Source organism: Oryctolagus cuniculus, chromosome 7 (assembly GCF_964237555.1).
Source record: "Oryctolagus cuniculus chromosome 7, mOryCun1.1, whole genome shotgun sequence".
Taxonomy (NCBI): domain Eukaryota; kingdom Metazoa; phylum Chordata; class Mammalia; order Lagomorpha; family Leporidae; genus Oryctolagus; species Oryctolagus cuniculus.
Window position 1 is genome coordinate 72,441,458 of NC_091438.1, and position 12,601 is coordinate 72,454,058.

The 12,601-nt window shown below is 44.4% G+C and overlaps 1 long non-coding RNA gene and 1 other non-coding gene across 2 annotated transcripts; both read left to right on the forward strand.

The window, feature by feature from the left end:
• Window positions 1-7,762: 7,762 nt before the first annotated feature.
• LOC127493578 (uncharacterized) lies at window positions 7,763-11,821 on the forward strand. Its single transcript, XR_007923969.2, has 3 exons — window positions 7,763-8,375; window positions 11,106-11,214; window positions 11,343-11,821. It is a non-coding gene; the product is annotated as an uncharacterized lncRNA (long non-coding RNA).
• On the forward strand, window positions 11,568-11,627 carry MIR137 (microRNA mir-137). The gene has a single exon (NR_162530.1). It is a non-coding gene; the product is annotated as a microRNA mir-137 (primary transcript).
• Window positions 11,822-12,601: the final 780 nt, after the last annotated feature.

The following is a 12,601-nucleotide window of genomic DNA, read 5'->3' on the forward strand; positions in this document are numbered from 1 at the left end:
GAAGCTTCTGCCTTAAACTCCGGGGCGACTGCTCTCTTGGCCCTTTGGTTCATCTGCTAGGACAATCTAAAATACATTTGAAAATGTGTCATTTTGAAAAACATCTTGTTGAATAATTTCCTCTTTGATCTCTTCATTATTTCCTTATCGTGACTCCTGCACAAGTATATATTTTCTCATAGGCAGTTAATCTCCAACTCACTGCAAGTTTGTGGGAGAGTCATCCTCGATCCATGAATGGACCATTTCAAGAGCACTATTTATCTGATTAAGGTTTGCTATCTCCATTGACTAATGTCTATTCCTTGATTTCATTACCTGGCAATAAGGATGCCCCAACATTTCTTTAACAGGAAATACAGAAGAATATCAGCATCTTTTTGTCTGCCTTGTGCATGCTATGACACATCAGAAGTTTGTTGTTCTTTTTTAAGAAAAATGTCTTTACAGCCTTCGTCCAGACAGGTATTTGGTTTTCTCCTGTTCTACCACTAGAATATAAGCTTCAACAAATGAAGGCCGTATTGAAGATTGTTTTATTTTTTCCCTCGGCTGAATTCCTAATACCTAGGACAGTTGCCAAGTTCATGCCAATAACCAGTGTTGAATGAGTGTTTGAATTTCTGACAATCAAACAAGGGGTATGATGCTAGGAAAAAGCAGTTGGTTTAGAGTTTGAACATAGAAAATCTGGGATCCCGTACTCATTGTCCTCCAGACTAGGTGGGTGGCCTTGAAAATTCTTTTTTACCTTTGAGAACATCAGTTTACACATCAGCAAAATAAAAAGGTTAGACTAGATCATTTCAAAAAGCCCTTTAGGCCTAAAAATCTATGAAAGCATTTATGGTATAAATTCACACAGACATGCTAGCTTCATTATATACCACAATAGTTCCGAACTGATATTGAGACGAAGGGTTTTTAATGAGAGGTGGGAGGGAGAAAATTCCCAACTTGACATTCACAATCATATTCCACTAAATTAAACCTTTGGAAAAATCACAGATCCCCAACATGACAGGAGGCCATGTGGCCAAATAATTTGCACACAAATGACTGAGAAAGAAAGCTGAGACATATGGGCTGCAGTCCAATCAGTGACTTAAGGCAGTTCATCTGGTTTTCTCTGATACTTTGAGCCCTCCTGGAAATGAAGGCACTCTAAGACCATTTTATGAAGCATATTCTGGACCTGAGCTAACTGTACACACACAGGATAAGTCTATTTGTACAACAGACTTCAGTGCATCAAAAGCATACACAGAAATGTGGATGCCAGTCAAAAATCTTTGGCCCAATAATATTGTATATTTTTTTCCATTAAAGTGGCCACTCCCAGGGTTGTTTAGACATTTTTACTGTAATCATTCACTGCTACAAAGAAGAAGTAAATATCTGAATGGAGATGAAAAGCACTGAAAACTTGTCAGTGTTAAACCGCTTTACGAACAAAAGCCAGCAGACATGCAAGGTGGAATTGGCTTTGCTGGAGTAGGCTAGGAAGGCTCTTGGAGATGGAGAACACTAAGACTGTATCAAGATAGGCCTTTCCGATATCTTTGTAACAGCTTTAATGAATTTTAAGCAAAGTTGATGTGGTTATTTTAGTTTTGTGCCATTTTTATGTCATTTGATTCACCACTGAGAATGGCACTATCTCCACATTTACACCCTTTCAGTGTAAAAAAGGTGCTCACAATTAAGGTGAGAGAAATCTTCACCAAGAAATACCAGCTCTGTGCTGTTCGTGATCCACTGTTTCATATTTTGAGAAAAACAAATGATCTTTCTGGGTTTCAGTGACCAAGTGGAATGGATAGAGAAACAGGAATCAGAAAACCTGGCTTTCGGGCCTGCATGTGCAGTGTGCTGTGGTGGCTAAGTGATTCATTCTCAGTCTTCTCATCTGTGCAACAGGACAGGGAATTCATGATAAGCATTCTACAGAGAAATGATTTCCCTCTTATTAAATGCTTTCTAGAAAAAAAAATATCATGTTTTCTTTTTTCCCTGTATTATCAGTCAATTAAATACAATAAATCTAATTTGTCAAGACATCCCTGCTATTCTGTTCACCCAGCGTGGCAACGCTGGTCAAGCAAGTAAACCGTTCTGGGCCTTGTTTTCCCTTCTCTGGAAAAGGAGAAACTGTAATAGTAGCTACTCCATTGGCCCACAGTGAGAAATAGATGAAGTGATGAAATAAAAGGCCACAGCATAGCACTTGGCAATGAGGAAGCACTCAACATATGTTAGTTCTTATTATTATAATTGATATTTCATCCTCAGGAGGAGCTGTAAGTCTTTATGACATGCTCAGATCTCCTGGCTTGCCGTAGAAAGAACAGATACCAGATCCGTCTCCATATCAGCCTCATTCCCTTCCTTAATAGTAGGTCAAAGATTATGACATCCACTTGAAAATGCCAAACAGGAAAACAGATGTCATTTTAAAAGATCCTCTCCTAGATCTTGCCTATTGCAAACTAACTTCAGATACAGTCAAAACCCCTCAGTTTCGGTCTCCAGAAGAACGTAGCAGAAGAAAGTAGATCCTTCATTGGAGCTGTCTACCCTGAAGGCCTAAACTTTCGGCAGAAAAAAAATTAACTACCCTTCCCCAAAGACGGTAGCCATTCAGAGTCAACAGGTTTCACTGCAAGTCGCAATAAGAAGATAACCTGCCCATCTCTCACTGGAGTGTGCTTGACTGGGAACATTGTGATTTCTAACCATCTTTTCCCAAGAACAGAGAAAAACTGCTACCCGGAGTCCAGAGCCTAGTGCAAGGTTAAACCGATTTCAAAACTAACTCATGAATTTTCTAGATATACAAAACAATCCCTTGCCAACTTTCCTAGTGAGAGGTGAGGGACGCAGGAGGTGGGTGAGTCGCAAGCTCGCGCTCTCCATCTCAGAAGGATGAAAAACTTTTCTGCCCACGCTAAGGTTTAAGGCTGAAAGTAGTACTCTGGCGCAGGTAGGGGACGGCGGGCTAAATTGACAGGACTCTCCTCCTCGTCCCTCCCGTACCAGTTCCCTGACTACTGCTGTTTTCTCCAACCTGAAATATTAGTCCACATTTCCTCCCATGGCTAATGAAATGCCTTCAGAAGCAGACACATCAGCAGCCCTCTTGCGGACTGGTAAGTGTGGGTTAGGTTGAGTGGGGTGTGGAGTGTGTGTGCGTGTGTGTGAGTGTGTGTGTGTGTGTGTGTGTGTGTGTGTGTGTGAGCTTGATGCTTGCAAGACGTGTTTTTCCAAAAGCAGCCGTGATTTCTGAGGAGGTCCACCTTCTGCTCTCCCCCAGACCTCAACCCAGAGAAAGGTCTGAGCGGAGCGTGGAAGAGGCTGAACTTACACTTACCTTGGAGCAGCTGATGAGGTGAGGGTGGGTGGTGGCGCTTTGTGTGTGTTTGTTTTGTTTTCTGTTTCTTTAACGGGCCCGGGCGCTGGAGCGCGGGCGGGTCGAGGTGCGGCCGGGCGGGGCCGCGCCGCGGGCGGAGGGAAGCGGAAGCGGTCGCCGCGCCTGCTGCCTCTGGCCAGCAGGGGGCTCCTTCGCCCTTCTCCAGGCTCCGCGGGCGCAGCCTGAGTGGCCGGGGTGGCAGAGCTGGGAAAGGGAGCGCCCGGGAAAGGAAAGCGAGGGCTTCAGAGAGACCCACAGGGTGAGCACACAGTAGGCTTCTCCGAAAGCCCGCGGAGCCTTCCCGGAGTTGTTTCAGACTCGACGAGTCCTGAGGAGTCCGGCGTTTCCATAAACAGGGTCTGAGCCTCTGCCTTACCCCGGCTCCCGAGTCCCACGGCGCCGCGCGTCTCGCTCCGGCCTCCAGCCCAGGTCGCTTTGGGCCTCGACGGGCAGCCTTCTGGGCCCCGGCGTTAGGAGGCGAGCGCTGCCCCCAGTACCCCGGAGGACCTGGGGGAGCCGCCGCCACGGTCCCGGCCCCGCCGCCGAGGCTGCTCAGCGCAGGCCTGCCCGGTAGCTTGGGGGCGCCCCGTGGAACCACACCTTCGCTTTTGCTTCCTCGCCTCCATCTGCGATCCCGGCTGGAGGCTGAGTTCTCGCTCCCTTACTCTCAGAGGAGGCCCCGGGTCCCAGCAGGCGCTGGCGGGGACTGAAGCGGAGCCTGGGCCGGCTCGGGGCGTCACAGGAGTGGGAGCTGGGCCGAGAGTGCAGCCCCAGGGCCCGCCCTCGCGGACTGGCCGCCCGCGGTGCTCCAAGTCCTCTCTCCAAACTGCGGGAGCATCGAGACCTGCTTTGGCTCGCCGCGGTTTAGACGGAGACAGGCATTGTGTCTCTCTAAGGGGCTTCTCAGACCTAAGTTGCTTTGCTCTGCGAGTGGGAGTGATGGCCTTGGATTTGTATAAAGTTACTGCCCACGACACCCTCTCCCCAAATCCCCCACACCCACACACCGCGCTCCAGCGCTGCCACCACTCCCACCCTATTTGCATTTGAAAACCTCTGGAATCATAAGCCTTTCAGAATGAACTCTCTCCTTCCCTCTCTTTCTCTGTCACACACACAGGGTCTCACATACACACGTACCCATACACACACACACACACCCTCATACACTGCCACTCCGTACACTCACACATACACACATCCTCACACACCTGTCACTAATACTCTCACACAACACACACGTATTCTCACACATGGAGACTGAGTTGAGTCATAAAAAGCGTTTGAATAGAATTGGATGGTCTTCGGCTTCTAAGGCTAAGAATGGTTAATAATCCAGGACTGCGACAATCACAGCATTACAGGGTTTCTGGAATCTTGTTCTGATTCTTTAGAAACAATTAGAAAAATACTGGTGATAGTACAAGGAATAGAATTATGTTTTTCAGGACACTTGTGAGCGCTCTGCTGCATCCTATAGGGAAGAACACAAAAGTCCTACCACCTCCTTGCAGAGGCACAGGTCAAATGACACCATCTTTCTCTTCTAGACGCTAATTAAAAGCAACTCTGTCCATAGATATTTGACAGGCATTTGAATCAAGATAGTTGAAAATTTCTGGTTCAATAACTGTTCTTCTGTATGTACAATCATGTATAATCGTATCATATATATGATTTTGAAGGGAAGATGACAGTCAGGTATACCCTTATCACATATATGATATATGATTTTGAAGGGAAAATGATTTTTCTTTCCTGTAATAGCACCCATTCAAAGACAACCAGAATTGTCAGCTGCAGGCAACCAGTTGCTATTCTGGCTACAAGGTGCTTGAACAATTGTAGCCCAACAGCCTAGTCTGCTGTAATCTTGGAGCAGAAGTGTTCATGAATTACAGAGGTAAAGATGTTCACCTGTAGAAGCAGTGTACTCTTGAAAGGTAACAGCATACTTTAAATTGTAATAGAATAGGGAGAGGCATTCATGCTTTGAAATATCTTTGTGACTTTGTTTTTGGTATTGTTTAAAATACAATACAGTTATCCCCAGTTCCAATCCCATGTGTCCATTCTGAAGTATCTGGAAAAAACGGTAGTGGGTTAGTGTAAAAAGATCCTCCCTAAAGAGCTGTGAGTCTTGCCGCTAACTGTTATTTAAGTTTTTTGTGAGAATGGCAGAATAGCGTTAAGGTAACAAAATGCAATTCCTGTTTTTAGTTATTTCCATGCAATGTTGATATAATACTTCTAACATTTGACTGGGTAAAAATCTTACTGGTTGTTAATTTGGCATTAGAATTGATGATATTTTGCATAATGATATTCTGTTGCTCAATGACATGTAAATTTAAATAATAGGGAAATACATTGCATTACAAGTCAGTGTGAATAGCCACATCATTGACTTCCAAAATATAAAAGAACCTTCCTATAAACATTAAATTCCATAAACTAGCTCCATTTTCTAAAAAGGTGGAAAAGTTGATGTTTAATTACTCTTCCATCAATTATAAATTTATTTCATCTTGGCAAGATGGCTTATTTGGAAACAGTGATGGCATAGCAGTGGCAAGAAGGTTGAAATAATGTTTCATCTTATAATCAAGAAAAGCAATGCAATTGTTTCCATCATATCAGCAGTAGGAAGAATCAAAAAGGGTTTGATGTGAATGTACTTCATTGAGTCTACCAAGAGAATGCTGACATCAAATGGTAAATTGCCTGGCACAATATCTTTATTATTGAGAGATAATTCTAATTTTATTATATTTGTTTTTAAATTCTGCTGGATACTGTGAAAATGGGGCAAGAAAACTATATTAGGTACAAGAAGGTGCTCTGAGTATCACAACAAACTAGGTGATCTGTGCCATCCAACTAGGCTCTCATAAGAAAAACTGAAATCATATATCTTTAATGTGCAACCTTTTCTGATTTTACTAGCTATTTCAAAAATAAACTGTCTAAACCATGATGAAAACAAACTTAAAAAGTTCACTCTATTTAAATATTTGGAGAGGCTGAATAGCGTGACTATCATAAATTTTCTGAGTTGGCCAAATTCTGCCTGTAGGTTCAACCTAACCTGCAGGGGGCAATAGCTTGACACGAATGACAACAAAGGCTGCTGAGCTATTAGACTTGGATTTCTGACTATGACCCTGGAATGTTGTGTAGGTTGGAAAGAGTGCTTAATTAATGTATATTGAAACAAAAGATCAGGTAAATTGTTTTATTTGTCTTCAAGCTATATTTTTAGACTAATCTAATTCATAATGGTTATGAAATTTTTTTTCTTAAAGAGATTATCAAAGTTTCTGGAGGCCCATTCAGTGATCTCAAAAATTATCCTAAACACCAATTATTTATTATAAAATTTATGTAATGCATGTTCTCACAAAAAGGCTGGAAAATAAAAATGAACACAGTTTTCAGTGTTTAAATGGATGAAAAATCAGAGGAAAGGTAAAATATTTAGGATAGATTATAAAAGAATGTCACATATCTTGATATTAAACTCTTCCTATATTCCTTTTTTAAAATCTTATAGTTGCTAATGGGTAGGGTATAGTCACCCTATTGTTTGTAATATATTTTCTTTCTACATAGAAAACATCAATCTTAAAAACTAGTTTCTATGTAAATATCATGATCAACAATACATAAGTGATCACTCTTTCATTACCATGTATTTTTGTTTTAGATGAAATCAAATTTATTGGCTATTGATCGTCCACTCTCCCTTCCCTTCAGTGTCTTCACTCCCTCCCCCATCGGTAATCTCTCCAAACAACTAAACAGGAAGGACTGGAAACAGACCAAAAGGGGTTTTGGCTGGAGGGAGTAATTGTGGAATTAAAAAAAATATTCCCCATCTCCTCACTGCAATCACATTTAATGTTCATTATGTCAATTTTAAATGATACAAAATGCCTTGCCCAAAAGGCATTCTGATTTCCAGAAGTCAAAAGGGTACTGGCATTAAACAACCTCGAGTCAATCCTGGTGGGATTAACTGGGCTGAGTTTCTATATACTGCACATGCTAGGGATCGACTTTGATCACAGTAAGGAAAAAAATGATAATAGATTTTTTTTAAGAATTGCTGCACAGGAGCATTCTGTTTCTTTTATATGGCAGAGTTTGATCTTGATAAAAACCTTTTAAAATACCCCCCCACCACCATAGTAAAGATGTGGTATCTATTTTTTGCTTTTCTTTAAGGAAATTAGATGGGGATCACTTACATGGGAAAAGAAAAATTTATTCTCTGACACCCCCCTCCCATTCTACTAAACCGTTTTAGTCGACATATGTTTGTTATCAGAGAGAGGTGCTGTGAACACACAGCCATTTTCTTAGCAGCTTTTTGACTGTATGTTACCAAGTCCCACAAGGCATTGGTCCTTTCCCATTGGGAAGTCATGAATAAGAGACTATGAAGCTTGCACGTCAGATCTTCCTCAATTAATCCACCATTAGCATGTTTGGGATCCACTACTGGATGGTTAACAGCAGCTTTTGTAACTGTATGCCGACCATACCCAATTATGCTCTGCTAAAAATGAACTCTTTGCAGACCAACCCTCTCGGGCTGTCAGTGTTTTCCGTTTTCCTATTTTAACGTTTGTGTATAGTGGCAGGCGACAGATGGTGTAGATCAGATCGATTTGATTGCATTAGATGATTTTTTTTCCCTTCCCCACTCCTTTCTGGAAGCTCTCATCAGCTGAAGGCTATCGCCTGGGACTCCTCGGAAGCGTGAGCAAGCCGCCACCACGGGAAGGCACTGAGGCACAGCCAGCGCGAGGCGCCGAGGTCCCTTCCCAGGGCTTGTTAACACTGTAACCCGGCACTCGGAGGGAAGCAGCTCCCACTGCCCACAGCCTACCTCACCGCACATCAGATGACTCCCTGGCTTCTACACACAGTTGGAGTTCCGCTTGAAACCTGGATTTAGAGGGTAAGCACTTCAATCGAGATGGATTTGTGACAGTTACTTTGCTATACCGCAAGACAAATCTCAGCAAACGTAAAGGATGTAGGATGTGTGGGAGAGGGAGACTATGTTTACATCGATAAATGTGTTTCTTTTTGTCTGAGAAGCAGAGTATTATTCAGGAAAAATGTGTATAGTGTTTTTGCATTGATTCTAAGAGTCGACTGCCACCCTCCTCCCGATTTTTTTCCCTCTCCTTAGTGTTTCCCCCTTTCTACTTGAGAGGGAAGGAGAGAGAGAGGGAGGGAGGGAGTCAAGGGGGGAGAGAGAGAGAGAGAGAGAGAGAGGCATTTCTGCTTTAGCTTAATTGGCTTATTTCCTCAAACCGATTGCTTTGTCGCGTTTCTTTATGTGTATTTGGTTGCAAATTACGAAGCGTTTAACTAGGATGGGTGTCGGAGTGTGGGGGATAGGGTAGGAAAGTAGTGGGGGACCAGCAGTCAGTCGCGGTGGCCTTAGAGATCAAAAGGTGATGAAAGCCCCCTGCCCGCAAAACACACCTCTAGTTATTGGGGCGCGAGAGAAATGTAGATTCTAATAAACATGGCTTGCAGGAGTCGATGAACAAAGGTACTTAATGCGGTCCTAAGCCTCTGCTGATATTGCTCCGCTAGCGGTATCTAAATATTCAAAAGCAAAGTGTAAGTTGATCAACAAACGCCCTGATGGTACTGGGCTTTTTCCCTTTTCTGTTTTTGTGTGGAGGGTGGAGAAGGGGGGGGGAGGGTAGATGGGTGGGGGAAATCCGACAGCTTAAGGAGGTTTGAATTGAATATGCACCCAGCGGCAGTGGTCTCGTAGGAAATGGTGTTCTCGTAAGTCAGGCTGCCCCGCTGAAGCACGAGAGAGCTTTGGTTAGAGCTCAGAGCGTCAGTTCTGCTGCAAGTGCTGCCGGCAGTCAGCCGGGATGAGCTGTCCACTGGTCCAGGTGCTGAAGCTGGTGGAACATTTGGGTAGGTAGGGTAAGGGCTGGCACTGATACTTGGGTAGAAAAAAAAAAGCCCATCAACTGCGCTGTTCTAGTTTCTTAAAGCATGTGCATCCGTGGGTCAGAGCGTATGTGTGTATGTGTATTTTCTTTTGATTGTGAAGAAGCAAAACTAAACTCGGAAAGCATTGAAAAGCGTGGGTATTTATGCTGTGATTCTGATGCATCGTGTATTGCTTTCCGTTTGTGTGTGTGCGTATGTGAGTGTGTGACCACCCTTTTAAATTTAAAACATTCCATTTAGTAAATCAAAGCCTGTATGTATAATGTTTCCTATTTTCCTTTTTCATGTTAGTTGAGATTTAAATGGAAGTGTTCAGAAGCAAATGCACACTTTGCTCATAGACTATTGCATTACTTTCCCTAAGGGCTTTTGTTTCTAGGAGTTCAAGCTGAAGAGAACCTGTCAGCTTTCTGAATTTTTTTTTTTTTGGTTGTAGCACCAGAGAAAAGCTTCACTTTATAGCTATGTTAGATAACAACAGAAAATAGTCCTTATTAATTTGTTTAGTTGGCATCTGTCTTTTTGTAAATGGTGTATTTAAGAGTTACCTGGAAATAATATAAAATAGGCTAGTAACTAGGCAATGCTGTTTTTCCTTTGAGTTATTTTAGGCATTAGACATTATATACTAAACATCTGTTCATAAAACCTAGAATTCATGGTGATTCTTCCATTTGTTAGTAACATGTCAGGAAAAATGATGAGTTGGTGTGCTTGGAGAAGTGTTATTTAAAAAAATTATAAGAACAAGAACAACCTAAGTGCCTTAAATTGCAACCAGGTCAGTTAGAAATGAGTTGTGGTAGTGGGAGAGATTCGGTTATATAATTACTCCTTGATGAAGAGCTATTTGCACTTACATAATTTGAGAAATCATAATGTCTTTTGCCATCTTTCCATATTCTCTCCCTATTCCACTCACATGGATGTACTTACATCTTTTTGAGAGTAAAGGGGAAAGCAAATTGAGAACTTTCTAATGGAGCTACAAACGGTCTTGGGTAGTGACGTTGCACTTGTCCATTTTATTTAGTGAACAATAAACCCCTATTATCAGAAGATCCACTGCAGGGTCTTAAGACAAAGCTTTTCCAGTAAGAGCCATATTGATCATCAAAGAATCACAGAGGTTCTCTCTCTTAATACCAAAATTACAGTCACTTTGAAATGAGTTTTTATTGCTGTTTTTCTTCTTAAAATAAATTTTTGTGAGGAAAGAGCTTCAAAGGTTTTCCTGTAGAAGTGTTCACAACAGCTGAACAGCAATGCATTACACTGTATATTAAAAAGGTGGGCTGTGAGATTAAACATTGTGGCACTACAAAATGATGCTTAATTCACAGAAATGCTGCCAGCTTGTCAACTCAGTAAGTTCTGATACTATGGAAAATTAGTTTAATTATTTTGTGCCTTGAAGCCTTTTTTTTTCTTTAAAAATCATTATGTTGTATATAGCTCTAAGGCCTTCAAAGGAGAGATGTCTATTTTTGTAGATCTATAAGTATTTGATTTCAAGTAGTAAATTGAATGAGTGTTTATTTTCTGTGATCTTGGGCTTGAGAAAAATGCGTTTCCAAATCACACTGCTGAAAATTTCACCCATGCATGACCCCGTCTTTATTTGAGCCTTAGTTCTTCTTAAAGCCGTCTAGGCAAATACATTTGTAATATTTGTGTGCTTAACTATGCATGTCTCTTACAGGGTTCTCTCGCTGCCATGACACTCAATCAAAGTACCTAGGTGGGCTGGCCGAGACCAGAGTGGGTTCCAAGCAGAGCAGCTACAGAGGAAGGCTGTGGGAGAACACCAGGTAAACTGAAGGTCCCTTGTCACTCCCACCCTGTGCCCAAAGAGCCTCGCCACATAGTCCCTTCTCGCTGGGAAGAGAGCACTCTTCTCCCTGTGTGTTAAGTGTTCGTTTTGTGATTTGTCTTTCAGAATTGGAAATAGAGCAGCCATTTGGATTTGAGCAGGAAGCAGCCGAGCACAGCTTTGGATCCTTCTTTAGGGAAATCGAGTTATGGATTTATGGTCCCGGTCAAGCTCAGCCCAGCCCCAGCCAGGGGCGGGCTCAGCAGCAAGAGTTCTGGTGGCGGCGGCGGCGGCGGCAGCGGCAGCAGCAGCAGCGGCAGCGGCAGCTTGGTCCTCTGACTCTCTTCGGTGACGGGTATTCTTGGGTGGATAATACGGATTACGTTGTTATTGCTTAAGAATACGCGTAGTCGAGGAGAGTACCAGCGGCAGGCCGCCAGCGGCCGCCCCTCCCAGCCCACCAGCTGGCCACTCAGCGCCCGCGGTTGCCAAGGTAGCACTTTTTGATCTTTTCCTTTCCTCGGGTCTGTGCGCGCTGGGGCCACCAGGAAGGCTGCGCGCCGCACTTGTGGTAGCCGGGACTGTAAAATGGGTGCGCGCAGGGTGGGGGGTGGGGGATGGGCGGGGAAAGGCCGGGGTCTGCTCCGCCGCGCCTGCGGGACGCTCCCGCACCTCCGCTGGCTGGCCTCCTTTGGGGGTGCGTGTGGGGGGTGGGGGTGCGGCAGGCGGAGAGGCGCGCACTGGGCGAGCCTTTAAACTTGGGAATGATTGAAAGGCCTTAAGCAGTTTGGCAGCGTCGCGAGCGAGGAGCAGGAGCTCGGAAGAGGGTCGCTGGGGGCTGCTTCCGCAGAAAGGGCGTGGCCGTGGGCGCAGGTGCCCCCAGCTCGCTCGCCGAGGATGGCTGGTGACTTCGCGAATCCCGGGCCCGGGGCGGCGCCGGAGCCCCACCCCCGGCCGGCCGCACCACTCCGCAGCCAGACGCTGCAGCCCCGGCTGGGGAGGGGGCGGGGGCCGGGGACTGCGTCCCCGCGGAACTTCCAGGTTGGAAGTGTGGCGGTTCTCCCAGAAGCCCCTCTTTTCCTTTTCGGATTCTCCGCGAAGGGTTGGAACAGCAGGATGGGAACCGGATTGGTTGCAATGTGGCGCGGAGCTGGAACCTTCCTGAAAGAGGTTGGGGCAGGCAGTGACTGTTCAGACGTCCAGTTTCTTTGGGACACCTCTTTAGCGCTGTCTTCCCTGCCTCTGCCTCATTTAGGATGAGTCTCAAACACCAACATACCCAAGGCACGTCCCCCCTTCTCAGGTCCGCTGCGAAGGGATGGGAGGAAGAGAAAGCCTTTCCCTCCTCTGCTTCCAGGTTTTGTTTCAAATATTAATGGACGATT